The sequence below is a fragment of the Sander lucioperca genome, chromosome 15 (assembly GCF_008315115.2).
Source record: "Sander lucioperca isolate FBNREF2018 chromosome 15, SLUC_FBN_1.2, whole genome shotgun sequence".
In the NCBI taxonomy this organism is placed as follows: domain Eukaryota; kingdom Metazoa; phylum Chordata; class Actinopteri; order Perciformes; family Percidae; genus Sander; species Sander lucioperca.
In genome coordinates, this window is record NC_050187.1 from 25,558,386 (window position 1) to 25,579,300 (window position 20,915).

Genomic DNA, 20,915 nt, shown 5'->3' on the forward strand with positions numbered 1-20,915 from the left:
TTTGTATTGCTTCGTATGTTTTTTTTATTTTTACCTTCATAAATTTGTACACAATTGATGTTCATGTCCTATTACTGTTTACCTGATTCTCTGTATATTGCATTTTGTCAATAATAAAAAAATTAAAATTAAAAAATCATAGTGGGATTGCACTGAAATGTCAACCGCTACCCATGCCATGACTTTCTAGATTTGTAGCAGTCTGCCAACTCTTTGACTATCTCTGAACCATATTGGTTATGAATAATATCTTTACTGACACATTCAACACTGATAATGTGGCACATCAAAGATGCCGCTATGACTTCCAGTTACTTATCATTCAATGATCACCAACTGGCAATGGTAGAGAGATAGTGTGATAATAACAAATAGGCTAACTATTATTAACATTATATATTTTGTATATCAAACGTAAGCGGTTATAGGCCAACTAAATGCAGTGATAGGGGTGAGCAATATGTAGGCTATATAAAACCTTCTATCACGGTATAATTTTATATCATGACATAAAATTACTAACTATTGCCACGAGCCTTCCTGATCATCACCCATCACTACAAACACTCCCTGTGTATGTATAGAAAGAAATAGTGTTTAAACAGGCACGGAGGGAGCTGTTTTCAAACTGTGCCATGAATCATGTCATCTCACTAGCATTATTCACACTTTCAAATGCAGACAGCACAGTTATCCAGGCTGAAGGTCAATGCTGGTATTTAACAGTCTGAGGCAAAGAACAAAACAACACAAGTTAAGGATGAGAAAGACAGAGTGTGCCTGAGGGAGCTTGTATTTGTTTGACTGTTCACCAAAAGCTTTTATATTGAATTATTCTCCTTTAAATGAGAACACTTACAGGGGAAATGTGCAATCAATTGATGCCATAATCCAACACAATGTCCTAAATCTGGCTGAAAACAAAAAGACAAAGTAAACACTTCTCTCTTTTTCTGCTTTTGGAGTACAGCTTGTTTTCTCAAGTGTCTGCGAGAACCAACACCAATGTTTAATTTCATCACAACACTTGGACCTGTCTTAACCGCTGTGCCGAGGCGTCGTTTACGGTCGTTTTTTTTGTGTGAGCCATGACACACTAAGCATTGGTCTCCGCTGTTTGCTCATATAGTCGTGGTAGGTACACAGTCATCCACACCCTGTCTCGCCCCTGTCTAAAAAAAGCCTGCTGTGGTTATGGGCAGAAAGCATGTGTGAAGGATTACTAGTCTGACTGGCTGCTTCCTTGCTAACCCAAACCCAACAAGGAGGAGCTGGGCAGCAGAGGACTGAGGGACTACTGTCTCTCTCTCTCTGCTGGTGTGAAGACATAAAACTACACTTCATTTCCATCAATGGTCATTTCAGTATTTGTTTTCTGTAGTTGAATATGTCTATCTACAACTGCTCTTTCTTTCCATACTCCCTGCATTCCTCTGAATTGTTTTTTGGCGTGTGTGTTGCCAAAGGGGGAGAGTCAGCCAGCAGCTTCTCAGTGCAGCAGGCCACAGGGGTTTTCCATGGAGGGGAGAGAGACACACAAATAAAAGAAAAAGAGGGAAGCAGTGAAACAGAGACAAGAAAAAGGGAGAGGATGGTTTCTGACACACCTCCTTCAATACAATCACCAAACCATCATGAATGACAACATGTAAGAAAATGAACTGCCAACAGTGACAGCAGTAGTCACTAGCACAGTAGCTTAACAGGTGCATGTGTGGTTGAGGTCTTTGCCACTAACTGATTTCTATGAGACACCTGTGTGTCAATATCTGCCAGTAACCAGTGGAGCCGGTTCTAGCCCACAAAAGCTGAACAATGAGCCAAATCAACCTGATAAGAATCCTATAGCCTCCCCTCACAGTGGCTCGGAACACATTGTCAAGAAGAACCTGGAGGAACGCAATGGCCTCCTTTTTGTTGCATAGTTGTATGCATTTCTATTGTCAGCCGAAAATCTTATGTGATGAACACTTCCTGCTGACCCCAGACAGTTCCCTCTCATGCCATTTTTAGAACACAGGTTTATGAGTAAATAAACATCACACGTCTAATTCGAGAATATCCTGTGAAGTCTGTGGCATAAGAGGCGAGCTCGGGGAGAGGAGGAGGGTATGACATGAATGGGCTGGAAGTGGCTTTCTGACCACATACTGAGATTTAAGGGGACGGTGGTAGAAAAGGGAGTTCCAATGGATCTTCAACCCCTAAATGCCTCAGAAGACGAAGAAGGAATTGAAGTAAATCCCATTTGGGATTAAGAATTCCAAGGCCTGGCTCCATTTTGGAGGATTAAGGTTTTGGACTGAAGCGTCGAAGACAGGCAAACAAAGAAAAAACTCCTCGGGGAGGTCTGTGAAATCCCTCTGCATCTTTGCCTTCAAATTCCCAACAGAGTGTGAGTGGTCTGCAAGGGTCATGCTCTAGTATGAAATCCCTGTCACGATGGATGAGCCACAAATCTGCTACTGCACAGACAATGAATTCCTCTTAATCCAGTGGTGCATTTAGGGACAAGAGCAAAGTTTAAGACAGTCCATTATAGGATTTACCTTTTAGTTGAAGTCCAGAAACTTAAAAATTGACATTAGTCCTGAAATTCTGCACTTGTGACTAGTTCCAACCATTGAAATCACTCTAAATACTAAAACGTCACACTTTTATTAGTTGACTCGGTTCACCCATTTAATCTTTTCAATCCTCGTTTTGCAATACGTTGGTGCTAAATGTTTAAAAGGCTACATTTTGGCTGCAAGCATATATATAAAAATGCAGCCACTTTGCCAAATATGTTTTAGATTTACTGGTCTATAATTTGTGGCTTAAATGTGTATTGCTCCATGAGTTTCAGATGCATCCCACACTATTTTTTAGGTTCTTTCTTTGGTAAATAAAGCTCAATAACAACTATTGTGTTTCCCCATCTATAACCTCATTCATATCAGCAAGGACAAAGTGTGAACATTCATATGATGTAAATGAGAGAAACTGAAACGGGTCTTGAAGCAAAGTTCACATCTATAATTTTGGCCAACAGTAAGTTCTTAATCTTTTTCCAATGAATGCTCATACAATTTAGAAATTATACAAAGTTTGGATTCTGTTGTGCATATTTGAGGCGGAGGATTGTGTGAGCGAGCATTCCTCTCATTTCTACATTCCTGTGCTTGTTTTGCTTGGATTTAACATGTGTAGTAACAGCGTAGACTGATGAAAATGGTTGAAAGCAGAAAGAGTTGGTGTTAAAGGTTTAATCCACACTTGGTCAGAAAATCGCTGCAGTCTTTCGGGGTTGAAAGTTTGAGTATGTTTAACCTCGGGCCACACCCCAACCAGTGTTTTTCATTAAAGTCAGTCTCAGAAAGATAATTTAACTTCTTTTAATGCGTGCCGTGATGGCATTTTGTAAAGTTATTGTTAAAGCTATTCTAAGTAAGGACAACAACACTGTCGGCGCGTCCACATGATACAAGCCTTCAGTGATCGTGCACCCCCCCCCAAAAAAAAAAGAAAAAAAGTTACGCACTAAAGCTTTAAGTCACAAGTCTTCATGCAGAGGTTTACCTTGAACCACCACACCCAACTACTGTCACTGTCAATTATACTTCAAGGAAGTTGCAAGGACACCACCCTTATGTAACAGAAGCTATGTTTCCATCCACACGTTTTTATCCGAATTAAGTGATATCGAATGAAAAATGCCTTATGGAAACAGTAAAATTCGATTGAATTTCATGAATATCGACTCAAAGGAAATACGTTTGGTCTCATCGGATTTTATCTTGATCGATATACGGCTTATGCGATAAACGCTGATGGAAACGTTATTTGCCGAATAAATAATGAATTGCGATTAAGTTTTAGGTAATTTTATGGTTGCAACCCACCACAAAACGAAGAAGAAGAAGTTTTAGTTAATTTCCGCCCAGCATTTCCACTCTGTTTGCACACATTGCGGGTGTCAACAAAGACAGATGTAAGTGGACGAACGAGGAGACGAGAGACTTTTTGAATTTTATTTACGAGCAAAATATAACGCTGTCGTTCCCACACCACAGGCCGCCTCCGTTGTCGTCGGGCATTTACGCGCATCTGCATCATCATAGCAATGTGTTGATAGCGTCGTTGTTTTCTTATTATAGCTTGATATGTCGCTATCAGCTGGCACATAACCACTATTACAACTTGTGCAATATTGATCATTTGTTGGTAGATGGCGCAATCCATTTTGTCTAGCAAAACTTTGTTCGCAAATGTTTGCTTGAATGTTGTGCGATTCAGTGCGAAAATGTATGGAAACACCTTAAAGTGCCCATATTATGAAAAAAACACTTTTTCTGGGATTTGGGGTGTTATTTTGTGTCTCTGGTGCTTCCACACACATACAAACTTTGATAAAAATCCATCCATGCTGTTTAGAGTGAGATACGGTTTCTGAATGTGTCCTGCCTTCAGTCTCTGGGTGAGCTGTTCAAAATCGGCACGGCTTGTGACGTCACAAGCCGAAACGAGCAGGCTAACCGCAACCATTAGCTCGTAGCGTTAGCATGCTAACGCTATGGCTAATGCTAGCATGCTAATGCTAGCATGCTACCTCGTTCTCAATAGCAAAGCACTGCTACAACACACACAAGTTCACCATAATCTACAAAATAACTACTTACATGTGCGCCCTCATTTAGAAGTCTCCCAGCTAATCCTGCCTTGTAACTGACCGAAGTTGTAGAAATAGCCTTTCTTTTACTGTCTATGGAGCTAGCTAGCTGACATGATCTACATCTGAGCTACTGGGCATGTGCAGTGCAATCAAAGATAGTACAGAAGAAGAAGAAGAAAAGAGGTCTCACTCTGTAGCTAAAACAGAGACCAGCTGAAAAGAGGATCTGCAGCAGTGAGAGAGAGCGGTGCAGTACAACACAAATATGGTGTTTTTTGAAAATTAAACCATGTAAACCTATTCTGGTACAACCTTAAAATACAATTATGAACCTGAAAATGAGCATAATATGGCTGCTTTAAAATGTCTCAAATCAATTCGATATACCAATTTGACTGCAAAACAGCATGTGACGTCATTATGCACAGGTTTTTATTCACTTTAAAGCTGTTGGATGGAAACACACTTTCACCAGCTTTATTCGCATTAGTTTCTTTTACCGAACTTCAGATAATTCGATTGACAAGTGGATGGAAACTTAGCTAGAGATGCCTTGTCACCAAAATAGGGCAGCATCCAACCTTTGTCGGGAGAAGGGTCAGGATCATCAGCTTACATGAACACTAAGGCAGTTTAATGTTGGCTGGTGTGCTTCACAATAAACATTTTCACTTGGTTATTTAGCTATTGCATAGTTCTTTAAGCAAGCACAATTTCATCTTGTGGCCCTGAAATAGTTTCCACTGTTTTTGCAATACACTGTAACAAAAAAAGTCATACATTGAACTGCAGTTTTCTTAGACACACTACTGCAAAATGAGTTTTGACAAGTCATGCAAGATCATTTTGGGACTGTGTGATGCAATTCAGCATAGTCATGCACAAACTTCCTTTTTAAAGCTTGTATTGTTCATATAACATTTGTTCAGAATATCTTTTTTAAGCACTTTTAAGTACATTTTCTCTGTCCTTTCCTACCTAGGAAAAGTGGCAGCAGCCTAAACTGGTGAATAAATTGGTATAAAGGAATTCCATTATGCCTACATTTATTTCTTAAGTGGTTAAATATTAAATAGCAAAATGTGTTACAGTTTGACTGGTTGTTACACTGTTGTTTACCAAGGAACAGTCTGTTCTGTACCAGCATTGGTGCACATGCATTGGTGCACATGCAATCAGATATGTTTTTTTCTGTGCGTGTATGTTCCCCACATACATAAGCTACACCTGTACCTGTTAAATCAATTCAGAAATTCTGAATTCCCTGCTGACAGTCTCAGCTGTTAACTACTTCTGTGTACGTTTTGAAGTGAGCTCATGACCATCCATAGATTTCCTCTTCTCCTCAGTAATTTCTTTCTTTGTCTTTTCAAAGATCATCCTTATCAGTCCTCATCCTGGCCCATCCTTTTATCTTATCAGAGGCTGTCAGCCATCCTGTTGACCTGTCCTGATATGGAAAATAATCAAACAGAGGTAACTGAGGGCAAGTCTTATTTTTTTAAGATTTTGGAGTGCTGCCATTACCATGTTTTCTATGGTGTGGTTATGTCCATTAAACATCCTGTCTGCCCATTAGAAATCCATTACTCAATTGTTCTCTCTCTATTGTTGCGTGAGACTGTACCAGATGTATTTTCCAGTCTTATTGATACCAGCTCATTAAACTCAGACTGTTTGCAACCCGCTCCTCTTGTTTGCTTGACTCTCTGGACCAGCTGAGGCCATCTGTTGAAGCCATCAGATCCACAAAGGTATACTCATTAGGGCTTGTTCGATTCTTTCACGATACATGGTTACTAATTCGATTTGTTTTGCGATTTCCATTTATTGCGATTCAGTAGTATTGAGTATTGCGATTTTCTTTTCCTTCTTTAGCAAAAACAAAAGTTGAATAATACACTTCTAGAGGCAGTATTATGAGACAGTAAAAAAAACCTGAATTGTTTTCTAAAAAGAATGCACATCACATGTCAGTCAGTCGGTCTGACATTTATTCCATTTGTAAAGAAGTATATAACATGTATTTTCAGCATTTTCTGCTTTTGCTCTGTTTTGCTGGACACAGATAAGATGAAGTAGCCGTCGGCGGTACCGTATAAACAGAAGAAAGAATCAATTCTAGGGAAAATAATCGATTCTAGGGAAAATAATCGATTTTGAAAATTGTCGCAAAAAAATATCACGATACATACGTGAATCGATTTTTTTCCACACCCCTAATACTCAAGGTTATTATTGTTGAAGAAAACTTGATTAATACATTATATTTTCACAATTCTTTCAGATGTTAGGGGTCAATTAGCCCATAGGAGGTAGCCTTGTTGAATTCGCTCTGATGAAAACTATTGAGAGTGCGTTCTGTGGATTATCACAAAGAAATAAAAATAAGACAGAAATATATATTTTGTCGTTTGAATTAACCAACAAGACTAACTTAATAGCGTGCTTCTACTCTAGACACATTGCATCGCGGTGTTGTCGGGCAACCGTGTATGTCTAAAATCGTTGCTTTTCAGAAAATGAAAAAAAGGATAATTTGAAAACATTTGATTGAGCTATTTTTTTTTTCAGACAAAGTCAGACAAAATCACCTTGAAGGGGTTTAAATATTTGTAAAACCCACAGACAGACCTAAGGGTAACCAAAAGCATTGATTTGTGGAAAAAAACTTAAATAAAGAAATATGGAAATACAAGGTTTCTGCCTGACAGCAAAGATCTGTAACAACGGCCAGCAGTGATGTCACAATGTACCAACACAGCCTGGAGTACACTTCTACATCACTGCAGCTGAAGGTGAGAAGTTAAACCACTGGAGGTCAGCAAAAACAAGATTTTCAGCTGCTGTTAAGTTACTCTTAAGACCGTTTTATGGTTCTGCGGAGGCTCCACACAGAGCTTTCGCCGTAGCCAAAGTAAGTGGCCTGATGTTTATACTTGTGCGCTGGTGTGTGCGTCGAGCCGGCATGCGTGTGTGTGTGTGTGTGGGGAGTGTGTTAGAGTGAGGAAGAAGTGAGAGAGTGACGGCAATTAGCTTCGGAGCGAGTACTGACTCTAGAGTCATAGTGAGAGAAACAAAGTGTCTCCTCTGTGTTTTCTGACCAAGGTGGTAAATCTTCAGCAGGAAAAGTTAACCCTCTCCTTGATTTCATGTTGTTTATGGAGAAGGAGAACCAGGAAATGAGTCAGGGGAAATGCAACGCTACCAAGCCACGGCTGAGCGACGTGCGTCACCACGACGTGTAGTTACAGAGGTGCATGTCAGGCTACAGCGTAGGGTCCGGCGTAGACACAGAGGGGTCTGCGGGGATACGCCGTCAATACTACGCAGAAGCATAAAAAGGCCTTTACTGTTGCTGTTTTAAGAAGGCTTAAGTAGGCTTTCTTAATTCACTTAAGTAAAAATACATAAATTACTTTAATTTATATAGGAGTGTGTCGGATTATTGTCACCCATGTTATAGGAGCCTTAATAACTTTGAAGGAACAGGTGTTTTCACTTATTCTGGCTGATTAGAGCTGTGCTCAGGTGGTCTGAGCTATTTTAGAAATGACATTAGGACACCAAAGTCCACGTACTAATAAAAAATGGTAAAAGGTGTAAGCTGTCCCCCACTAACAGGTGCAACAAAACTAAAAGGAGAGTGAAGGAGATGTCAGTGACTACGTTTACATGCACATAATATTCCTGGTTTTGCCCTTATTCCGAAAAAGACAATATTCCGACTAAGTTGTTTACATGGCTAATAAAAGTGAATATTCCACTAAAGCCGTGCAAAATAAGTTTTTTTTTTTTCCGGTGGCGGACTTGTTGAACCGTGCAAACCATAGACTGTTAATATTAATGGACAAAGCATCCAGTTCAGCGAAGTGCTGCAAATGCGGAAGTGCCTTAAACCTGCATTCTATCTGAATTCCAGCAGGGGGCGACACGTGCAGTTGGAAAAGAAGGTCGGTTTCTGTAGAAGTCTATGAGAAAGTGACCCACTTCTCACTTGATTTATTACCTCAGTAAAAATTTTCATAATGAGTTTATGGTCTCAATCGCTAGTTTTAAGTCTTCTGCAAAACAGAATGATGTTCATTTTTGAATTATGGTCTCGTTGATTTTAAAATTGACGATAAAGCAGGGGGTGTCTTAGGGCATGGCTATGATGTGATTGACAATTCGCGGCCTGTCTTATGTAATATAACTATTGGACAAAGATATATTTAAAACCTAGCAAAGCTAAATCTTACCTCAAATTATGTAGGCTAGCTTTCAGCAGCAGTTGCATCCAGATTGCCAGTGAAAGTGTGTAACATAACGTAGAGTGTAAGCAGCGTTGCCAACTCTCAGCTAACATCACAGTCAGATACCGCCCAACAGTCTATGGCTCCTCCTTCACGTCTACAATCGTTACATCTGCAACCAAGATGGATGCGCCCGTAACGGCAAACTCGACGACTCCTAGCAGCTCTCCACAAACCAATGGGTGACGTCACACATGCTCTGTCCATTAATATTTACAGTCAATGGTGCAAACACAGCCTCCCTCTTTCATTCCTTCAACCAGCTTCTTGAAAAGGTGGGCACATCCAAAAACCTGTTGATATCCATATCGTTGATAATGTTTAAAAGTGGCTGTGTTTCTCCTTATCAGGTCTGCAGCCTTGCAAACTGTTGGCTGGTTGGTTTGTGTACAGCAACCATAGCAACGCACAGAACGGACCAGAAGCCGTAAACAGGCAAGAGGCCATAAACTGCAGTAAAAACTCAGATTGAGATGCATATTCCGAATGTGCTGTATACATGTCCAAAGAATGCCTCTAAAACCTGAATAATACCGGAATATCCCACGTCTTAATCGGAAAATGCTATATTTCGGAAAAAGGCCTTATTCGGAATATCCAACCGGAATATGCTGTTTACATGACCTGTAGGCTATCAACTTCTGGAATATTGTCATATTCGGAATAATAGTGGAATATTGGTGTGCATGTAAACGTACCCAATCAATCACCGCCTGTAAACACCCACACAGTCCTGAGAGGAGGTTTAATCAGCAAACATAAGTGAAAACACCTGAGTGGGTGTGCAGGGATTTAAAACTAGTTCTCAAAACAGCTTTGAATGACAAAAAAACACATGTATTATCTATGTGTGCCCTTATTATTCCATATTCTGTTTCTGAAGGTCCCTGTTTTTTTATATGCTGAGATAAAGTAACTTCAGAAGCTGTCACCAGATCCCTCAGCTGCATGTAGACTGTGTTGCAGTCTGACACCAATATGATTAAGTAATACAGCATCTGCCACATGCGTGTCTCACCAACTGCGTGTGAAATGTGTCACAGGCCACGAACCCCAGTGTGTCACAAATTCCAACACGCAGATCAGGGTAAGGTTTAGTTCCACATTTCTACTGAGCAAGATCCGATAGTTACATTACATTTCACTATTAAATTCTTTTGACGTCTTTTATACAAAAAAAAGTTCAAAAGCTGATTTAAAGTCAAATGACTACTTTCAGACACGACTTTCTTGTTGTCACACAGCTGTTTTTTGTTGTGCACTGTGTGCATGGCTCCATTATACAACACAATGAAAGGTGAAACCCCCGTTTAAACATGGAGACCAGACAGTAGTTGGTATTTACAATTAGGCAGCATGATGTCTCTTAAAGCAACACCAAAGCACTTTTCCTCTTCCTCTTCTTCTTCCTCTTCCTCTTCGGCCCCCCTACAGGTTGGAAGCGGAATTGTCCATTACCGTTCTCATTCGAACTACAGATCCGCTACCCGATCTGACAAACTTGCATAGTGCAGATTTAGCCGATAAAGGGCCGCAAAGCGAATGCAGAAGTGCCGTTCACCCTGTTACGACTTGATGAACCACTGAAACGATTTTGGAAACATTTTAAGGTACAAAAGAATCTTTGGTGTTGCTTTAAATGTACTGTATTTTAGTTTGAGCCCAAAACCAAAAAGTATACAATTTATAATTAACAGTTAATAATTACAACAAAATGTCACAGACATGAATTCTCTGCTCATTGACTAACCGGTTAATCTACTTACCGTTTCAGCTCTGTATGTAATAACAGTTGCTTTTTAGGTAAATTGACAATATAATCAAACATGTCAACGGGTAAAAGAAGTTTCTCAATTTCACAGCATAAGGACATATTTACCTTGTAGCATCATTTTGACTGTGTGAAACAAAGACTAAACAGAACACGTACAGTCATGTATTAAACATAGCAGAGACTGAAGCCTGTCCTGTCCTCCAATTACCAAGTTAGCTGACTAAACTTTGCTGAAGTAAAGTTGTGGTCGTCTAGAAAATGAAGCAGTCTCGCCAGGTTGAGGATTGTGTCATGATCAACAAAACCACAAACCTCAAATGTGTGTGTGCTTGTGTATGTTTGTTCCTGGATTTTTTTTTTAGATCAGTCTATGCTTCCTCTTGGGCAAATGATTAGTAAATTTAAAGGGGTGACAGAATGATTATATAGGGTATTTCTAGCACTGTTCCGGTCAAAAATGACCAATTTACACATTCCCTGTACCATAAATATGGCATTTTTCATCAGATTGCCTCAAGACCTTATGATATCCTTCACAAAAGGCATTTGAACACATAACATTCATTGTGACTACTTTCTTTGAATTTTGAGTGATTTATTCAACTTAGTCACACTTCTTTTGTTTATGGTCAAAAATGACCGCCATTGGAAATGATTGGGAAAGAGTATAATTTTCATCCAGGAGATAAAAGACATCTCCATACACACACTCCTACAACTTTCCTGTGCTTGTGCCCATTCACAGGTACAAAGCTTCCATTTGTAAGGGACACTGCACCATGACTGTAATTTGCCATTTGTGCGTGTGAACCACCAATGTTCGCACACACACATGCATGCACGCACACACACACACACAGAAACACCCACACCCACACACACATATACACCCACTCACACACCCACTCTCCCACATACACACACACACATACTTCATGTTGTCAGTTCATGTTGTCATGTTGCCACTTGTGCATGTGAACCACCAATGTTCACACACACATGCATACATGCACACACAGAAACACACACACACACACACACACACACACACACACACACAACAATCATAGACAGGAGAAGGAACCAGGCATATCATATCTTGTGCTAGTTTTGACAGCACAGCTCCAGCCTTGGGAATTAGATATATGAATTACGTCCAAGGCCAATGTCCAGTGCCAATACAGCAAGTAGTGTAACCTTTATGTTTATGTGCCGAGGTGGAAAAGTAAGGGTGGAGATCAGGGTGGCATGTAGAGTCCCGTCACAGATCTTTCCCTACCTTAACCGTATCGTATGCAATGCGCAGATATTATACAAAGAAAGAATTTTAACCCTTGTGTTTTGTAGAAATTGGCATCACTCTCTGATCCCTTTCCTTTTATTCTTACATTATTAAAACCAGATGTGTAGGGAAATATTCATGTGATAACCCCTCTCTTTGCAATGAAGTGGGCTTGCAGATTTGATGAAGCTGACGTTGTGTTTGAGGTCCCAAAAGAGCTTTGACCCCTGTTAGACTTCTTATGAACAATCAAAAATAAAACTCCAATAACAGAGATTAGATTAGATTCTAGAGGTGTAGTGCTGCATATAAAGCATTGTCCAAACCAAACCAAACAGAAGTAATGCATCATTTTATTTGGCAAACTTCTGATAATGTCTTTAGTTCAAAATTATGTTTAAAAGCAATTCTCATTAAATTAGGTAAAAGTCATGAAGTATCTAGGTGACATAATGTGTCTTTTGAGCTGTTAAAGAGGCCAGAATTAAAGGGTAATGACCATTTTTTTCAACCTATTGTTCTATGTTTTTGTGTCTAAGTGACTGATGGGAACAACAACCTTTGACATTGGTCCAGTATTATAGGTCCAGGAAATTGTCCAGTTTGTATTTACCTTCACAAAAGTGCTCGTTTTGCCACTGACAGGCTCAGATTAATATTTTAAGTGTCTGACAACATTATGTAAAGGATTTCTAAGGAGGTTGACCTTTCTGTTGAAGAGTAAGATCCCTTTTTTAACATAAAAAATCAGCAAAATTGCATTTGCTAAACCCACCAGACTCCATGTAAATAAACAGTAATTTTAGCATCGTAAAATACACTTAATTCAAAGTCAACATAGTTAACCGATTTACATGTGAAAATATGTGTGTATATGTACTATACAGGCTAAAAGTATTGCTTTTTTAAATGAAGTCTGGTGGGTTTAGCGATAGCGACTTCAGAGCTGTTTCTGGTTAAACAGAAAGTTCTCAAAGAGGTTTTAAAGGTCTATCTCTGAAGGGTTACTTTCCGTAATGTTGTCAGGTAAATACAAGCTGAAAATTGCCCTATTACATAACTTACATTGTAGCTTGTTTCGCTTGAAAATAGGGTCCAGGTTGAAAAAAACAGTAGTTACCCTTTTAGAGGCCTCTCTATCTGTGGGTCAACTTTCAATCAGGGACTATGTTTTGTAAAACACTTTGGTATGCAGTCAACTTGGATTAGCAGAGCAAATTTGTTTTCTGAATACTGAATTTTTGTTCCTAAAAGCTCTTTACATCATTATGTGTAGGCAGTTCACTTTGTGGATGTGAACAGCAACAAACAGTCACTGGCAAAAATGACAATGTTCCAATGTTTACTAACGTAACTTTTGAACTATTCCTAGGAGTTTCCCTAAAACCAACATGGTGAAGCTATGTAATCTCATCCCTGATGAAAAATGAATTTCAATCTTCATGCAGAAACATAATGTCTAATGATAATGAAAATAAATCTGTGTAAAAATGTGTTGGCTATGTGTGTGTGTGTGTGTGTGTGTGTGTGTATGTTTTATTCAAGATATAAAAACAAACCTAAGCTTATTTATTTATGGGAAGTTAATGAAGCCACATTCCAATGTCTTTAAACTAAACTGACAAGTCTTATTTTCAGAACAAATATGCTCAAAGTATTTTATATTAGGATTTTTAAATCAGTATTTTCTTTCAGATAACTATAGGAGCTCTCTCAATTCAACCATCCCTTTCTCCTTCCTTCCCTCCATCTTTTACTGTAGGCCTCAGGTCTTTTTACATGTGAGAGAATGTGATACTGCAAATAAACTAAACATCAGCACAGACCACACACACGCATGCAAGCAACAAAATTGTTATGTTGGAAAAAAAAAACCATTTTGAACCATGCCTACATCCATGCTACCAGCTCTGTGAGGCTTCATCAGCATGCTAAGGTGTTCACAACGACAATGCTAACATGCTGATGTGTAGCTTGTTTAATGTTGAATAGCCGTTTAATGACCGGCTGACCGACGTTGCCATCCATAAAGCTTCGATGCTACAGTAGCATGAATGAGAAAATGCCAACCAGTGGCTTGTTCCAGCCTCTCAAATGTGAGTATTGTCTATTTCTTTCTCTTTTATATCACTGTAAATTTAATATTTTTGAGTTTTGGACTTTTGATCAGACAAAAGAAGCAATTTAAAGACATAATCTTGAGTTCTAGGAAACTGTTAAGTCATCATTCATTATTTTGAAATTTTATGGACTAAACAATGAATCAAATAATAGATTTTTTTAAATCAACAGATTAATGGGTGCTCTGCTCTTGTCTACTTTCCTGCTCTTGCTTTGCCTTCAGTAAATCCCCCTGATTCATCAGTATTCATGACGTGTGCCACAGGGCGTCTGGTTGTAAACACAATGACGCTTTTGATGATCCAATCTCAGTCACCTGGTTTCATGCGACTGCATCATATTACCCCGCTGCATACTTATATGCTGTTCCCCCTGTCTGCTTTCCAGATGGACCTTTCTAATTATAGTCGTCCTTGTAGCAGATCAGGTGATTGAGAGAGCTGCAAAAAGGAACAGTACAACTGGGTTAATGTAAAGGCTGGTAGGGGATTCAATGTCTTGCTCCAAGGCACTTCATCAAGAAACATGGTATCCAATTTTTAGCCTGTGACCTCAGTTTAGGGCTGGGCGATATGGAGAAAATCAAATATCACGATATTTTTGACAAAATACCTTGATATCGCAACGATATTGTAGTGTTGACTAGTGGTGCTTTCACAAAATATTTACACAATGAGATTTTTGATAAATAATCATCAGTAATGTTGATATAATGACTAAGTGGGTAGAGGTAAATAATAGAACAGTTAGAACAGTCTGTTAAGTTCAGAAAATGAAATCACTTTCCCGTAATGAGGCCTTTAAAACCAGGAAAAGACGAAGCAAGTTAGCATAATGAAAAGCACCCTATGGCAGAAAGCAATGTTCAGGCATGGAGGGCCTAATTAAATTATGCTATGTTAGTTCCATTATGGGACATATAGGCCTATATGGACTAAAAGTCAAGATATCTACTGCTTTGACTTTGATAATTTGTCTCTTATGAGTCCCCCCCCCCCACACACACACACTTTATGGATGTGCAAAATCACGATGATTGTTGAAGCACTACTTAGTCTAAGCACACTGTTTAGTCCATAAAATGTCAGAAAATTGGGACAAATGCTCATTTCAAGTTTCTAAAGCTCAGTTGATTATGCTGTTTGAACAATAAGTTCAAATCTAAATAGATTTAGTTTATGACATGCAATAGAGAAAATCTGCACATCTTTACACTGCAGAGGCTTACACCTGCATTTGATAGATTAAAACAGTTAACCAGTATTTAAAATAATCATCTATTATTGTATCTATTGTAATGATGTCTCAGCACCAGCTTTTTGAACCTTAACTGAGCATCTTGAACTTTCTCCTCTTTATGTGCCCAGCGCTGCTCACTACACTGCATGTGAGGAGTACAGCTTATCACTGTGAGAATAGCAGCTTTCTCAAAGCGGTCCGCTGATAAGCAAGCAGCTTCAAAAGTTATCAAACACACTCCACCAACATTGTATCAAGCACACTGAGGAGAGAGGGGTTTAAGGTGTGTGAGTGTGTGTGTGTGTGTGTATAGTACCACATGGTAAAGTAGTGTTTTTTAGCGCAATGGGATCTCTTCTCGGAGCTCTTTCATGTTGTCACCCGCTGTGAAGTGTGTGTGAGTGTGTGTGTGTGAGGAGGATCTACAAACTGTATATTCTCACAATGTCACCTGCTGTGATGCCTCAACTCAGACTGTGTACAAGTCTCACCCTCTGGCCCACAACTTTGAGTCCAAAGCAAGGTCAGCTTTCCACATCCTCCGCAGCTATCACAACATGCACACTGGTTTATTGACAGAGACAGATATTCCAGGTCTTAATGTAGACTATTAAAGCTGCAGCATGCATGCATGAAGAATGTCTGATATCACAAGTGTAGCTATTAGCAAATACCCTTGGTCTCACATGAGCTGGCGCACTTTCAGCAGCACTGCGCGCTGTTGGTGACGTGATGCGCTTGTCACGTCTGCGACTTTGTGACCATTTAACCTTGTCACCGTTTCAGTTAAAGCTCCAGCAGCTCTACAGAATCGGCTAATAAACTAAACATCTGCAATAGCCTAGCCCCCCACCAGACACACACACACACAGGCTCAGTAGCTATTTTGGCAGGCTGTGTCAGCAGTCTGAACACCGTCATTCACTCTGTATCGCCGACGCATGAGAAACACACACTTACCCTCACACAACCGGCCTGCGATGCCCTCACATTTGAACAGCACGTCGCTTCGTAGGCAACAACGCTCGCGCATTCATTCGTCTGGTTTTCTCGCGTTTCATTCAGCAGCAAAAACTCAACTCAATGCTCCGCAGTCGGGGGGGGGGGGGCACGGTGGGGGTGAGGGGGCGAGAATTCTCTGACTGGTCCAGATTCCGACAAATAAATAGCAGGCCAGCTGGTTATTTTGAATTTTTACAAATAAACCACCAGATCATAATCCTTTTAATATGTCATAAGCCATTTTGTTGGGTCAGAGAGAGAGATAGATAGATAGAGAGAGAGAGAGAGAGAGAGAGAGAGAGAGGACATAGTTACCTCTCAAATGGTCTTTATTCATACTCACTGGCTCTGTAGCATCACTATTACTGATGGAAACAGTAAGTAGCCTGCAGGAGATGAAACAAAACAGGGGCGTAGCTATGAACGTCCTAATGCAGCAAAGGGGACTCTGGGCCACCCACATCTACCACAAACATCTGTGGTAGATTAACACTCACTTAATGTATTGATCAACTATTAAGCAATTGGAACTGTAAATTACATTTCTAGAGCCTACCAATAATTAGTTTTGCCAACAGTGTGGTTCCCGGAGTAAAAATGCCGTTGATTTTTTCCATTAGGGTTTTGGTTATCAGCCATAATGTCTAAAGCATCCGAAGTAGACTGACCACGAGCAACGTGGTTGTGAAACGAAAGTTTCTGCTCCTGTAGAAGCTAGAAGTCTGTATGAATTCAACCTTATTTTAAGAAAAACATGTTTTATCCGCGATCTTATGGAGAAAAACTACAGTACCCAATCCTAAGCGTAACAGCAACATCTCTGATTGGTCCAACTCGCTGTTACCGCGAACGGGTGGAACGGCTAGAGCGAGGTTCTGCCATTGAAGTCTATGATAGTTTCTGTACACGGTCTTGTACCTTTGCCTTTTTTTTTCCATTTTCCAAATGTTTTTTTGCACCGAATCAATATATATATATATATATATATATATATATATATATATATGCAATTTTCGAAATGTCAATAAAACAATTGAATGGGAAAAAACACTTCCAGAACCAGAGCCGTTAAAAAAGTGGGCAGTTACTGTTGAGCTCTATACCTTTTTAAAGTTTCAGTGTGTAATGTGTTTAGTTGTTCATTATCAAAATCTGTGTTGCCCGTTCACAAACTTGTCCTTTTTCATGAATATTTATCACCACCATCAATTCCAAATATTCCCTTTGGCTTGAAATTTTGCATTCGCATGAACTAGGCTAGACGCTCCATATTCATGCGCCATCTTGAAATACGTTAGTCAGTAAGGGACATACAGGACATACTGCTCCGCCTTTTGCGTTTTCGCTGTCACATGATAAACTCACAGGTGCTGCTAAGACTGCTATCGTCACTTCCCGGCCCCGGCAAGTTTGAAGAAGGAAACATGAAGGACCACACGTATTCAAAATCAAAATTTCAGGAACAGGAGTCTTCTTCTTTGCCCAGAAAAAGAAAAAGGATATTGAAAGCAGCCCGATAATCGGCCGTCGGACCGTCTGGTGAGGTCAGTGACTCGAGTCTGTTCCGTGTGTCCCGTGCCGTCGGCCGTCCGAGGAGCCGTCGGCCTTCATTTGGGCCGACCCGACATGTTCAGTCGGGAGACAGGGCAGTCGGGACTCACCCGGAAATGGGGAGTGGATGAGCCGCTCAAAATCTGACGAAAATCTTTTAAACTGACCTTTGTCAAACTGAAATGAAGACAGATTCAGAAACTGCACGGCCTATTTCTCGCTTAAAATGTTTTCAGAAACACGTTTCGGTGAACTATTTTAGTACAATATGAGATCGTATTCTGAACAAGCCGCCATGACAGTCTGGCTGTGAATTTCCGGAGAAAAAAGAACCACGTGACGCATTCGTCCAATCAGCTGCCGGTTTTCATTTTCTGGGAAATAATCAGACGGCAGCGCCGCCTTCTGCTATGGAAACGTAGCAGAATTTTGTCACTTATTGGAAGCAGTAGGCTAGTTGGAACCGGTTATGTCCAGGATCTGTGCTAGGCTTAGCTAGCGCTGGGGGCGTCAGACAGAGTTACAACACGCACGGAGATGAAAAGAGTATGTATCGACTTGTCTAACTCTGGGGGTTACGGTGAATAAGCTAAAGTCCCAATAAGTCAGCGTGTTTCTTTAAAGCATAAATCTCGCCAAAATGCAACCTAGGGTCGTGAAAAAATGGCGGATAGCGTAAACAACAACTGCTAACATGAGTTGCTTAAAACCTTTCTTTTTAGTAAACTCTGTGTACACAAACAATGTTCTCAATGCTGGAGTTCATGTGTAGAGGAGTAGGGTCCATCGTTGTACACTGAACTTTTTGACCGTTTTTAGGGGGTCATCCCGGTACTTTCAGTGCACTGACTTTTTGCGTTATCTACATTATATACTTAAAACTATGTATTTGAAGTGTGCAACTAGGCGGTTTGAGACACAGCCAATGTCTCATACCATCAACCATCAACTCCTACATTAAACAGATGTGAAAAAAGAAAAATGTTCAGCTTGACCGGCAGCTTATTTCCATTGCTCAATACCCTGCTTGTTGGTGTGTGTTTGTGTTTCAGGGGATGTCCACCAGATGTTGGCTGTCCTCCTCCACATCAAATGTACACACACACAACACAGGAGGATGATCCTATCAGATCTCCCCCTCCATCAATCTCCTCTGTACGAGAAACCTGCTTGGATCACCTCCATCCACACCTGGGTGTATTCGATTTCCCTCACATACTTAGGGCTCACTTCCATGGGCGGGTTGGTAACTCAGTGAGCCAGTTATGCAACTAAAGGCCTGCAGAATTTATGATGATTCCTTCGTAACAGCTCATGAATGCAAAACTCACTTTTCACACTCTACACACACACGCACGCACGCACGCGCGCACGCACAAAACAGCCAATGTAACCCCTTTTCTCGAGTGTTATTTAAAACACAGTCTGACCCACATAAAGGAAAATCCCTCCAGTTCCCTTGAGTAAATTTCACATAATTTAACTTCACAGAAGATTAACCTCTTGCTTTCTTTTTTTCCCCTCAAAAAAGTATGAGGCAATTTTCTCAAATAGTAATAGTCTAGGTCAGATACTACTGCAAGTACATACAGAAGAATATGCAGCACAGTAGTCTGTTTGTGCTATAATGTAGCTTTGGTCAGCTGAGGGTGTACACAAATCATCTGATTAGATTTGATTGATTGAATCCCTGTTAAGGCTAGAAATCTGCTATCACGTGAGAAACTGTTCCCAAGGATCCAGGGGTGTTTTCTGGTGATCCTGTGTCTTTAGGGGGAGTTGCATAACCAGATTAGGGTAGTTGGTTTTAGGTTTGAGGGTCACTGAGGCCTGATTAGCTCTTCAGCTATACAATCTAAAATCTTAATCGCCTGAAGCAGCTTCCCAAACACAAAGATTCCTGAATGAGCTCCTGTTCTCTGTGAGAGTTTGAGGCCATATGGGAGCGATCCAAGTTGAGCTTTTTTGGCCTTTATGGTCCTTAGATTAGACCAAAAAGTCATGGATGAATGGCTCAAAACCTGGTGACTAAACTTGTGAATGTAATTTCTGCTTTTCTCTGAAAGTGAGAAGTAATTAGCAGTTCAAATTAAATCTCAGGAAGTCAGAGCTTTGGACAAAGAAATACAGAACGTGTGGTTAAAACCTTAATGAGTTAACAGTTTGACCTGCAACAATCTTTACTCAGCTGCCCTTGAACTGAATTGGCGCTCAGATTGGGCAAGATGTGCCAAATGTCACAATAATAATGTTGCACTTTGTCGATAACTTACAAATACTTTTTAACAGTGGAGTTCTGTGATTTATAAAAAACAGTGCAAAGGCAAAAATTTCATAATTTAACCTCAATTAAGAACTTACTGACTAGCTGGACAGATGCATAAAGGCTCCTGCAGCCCCACCTACTGGTAAACCATGTTCCTCTCAGGAAACTAATTTGGCAACATTTCTAACTCCTCCTGTGGGCATTCATAAGTGGAGGCTGGTGTATAAACAGGTAATGAATAGTAATATATTAAGACACAGTTGTAATAATATTAAATATGTCTTTATAGGAGAAGTTATAACTGTTGACAAATTCCAATTACAATGTAATTTTAGCTGTGTACAACTACATTATAATTCTTATAAACCATCTTTTGGCTAATCTTTCACAAATGTCATGCTTGAGCAGCCAATAAGGCTCATTAACACTATTATTTGTTCTCATTTAAACCAATAACTACTGCCAGGTGCAGGTTTGTGCTTACTCTTTGCTTTAAATGTTCAGTAAGGTCAGATAGTCTTTAATACATTTAATTCTCTTTTACATGTTTTAAATGTGGATGGCATGAATCTGTCAGTTTTAAAAACTAAAAACGTAACCATCAGACTTCAGGAATGCAGAAATGATGCCCAAATCTTGGTTGTTCACATGATGGCATGTTTTTAAAGTTCTTTGGAGAATTTCAGTAAAAAAAGAATTTGGGGTCAGTCTGACCAGAGTCACAACATGTA

The 20,915-nt window shown here is 39.9% G+C and overlaps 1 protein-coding gene across 1 annotated transcript in view; it reads right to left on the reverse strand.

Moving 5' to 3' along the window:
- Positions 1 to 16,420, reverse strand: part of LOC116056380 (equilibrative nucleoside transporter 1-like) — a 47,513-nt gene extending 31,093 nt beyond the window's left edge. The window contains exon 1 of the mRNA XM_035992305.1: positions 16,327 to 16,420. The gene's annotated coding sequence lies outside the window, so the exon portion shown is untranslated. The remainder of the gene's footprint in view (positions 1 to 16,326) is intronic.
- Positions 16,421 to 20,915: the final 4,495 nt, after the last annotated feature.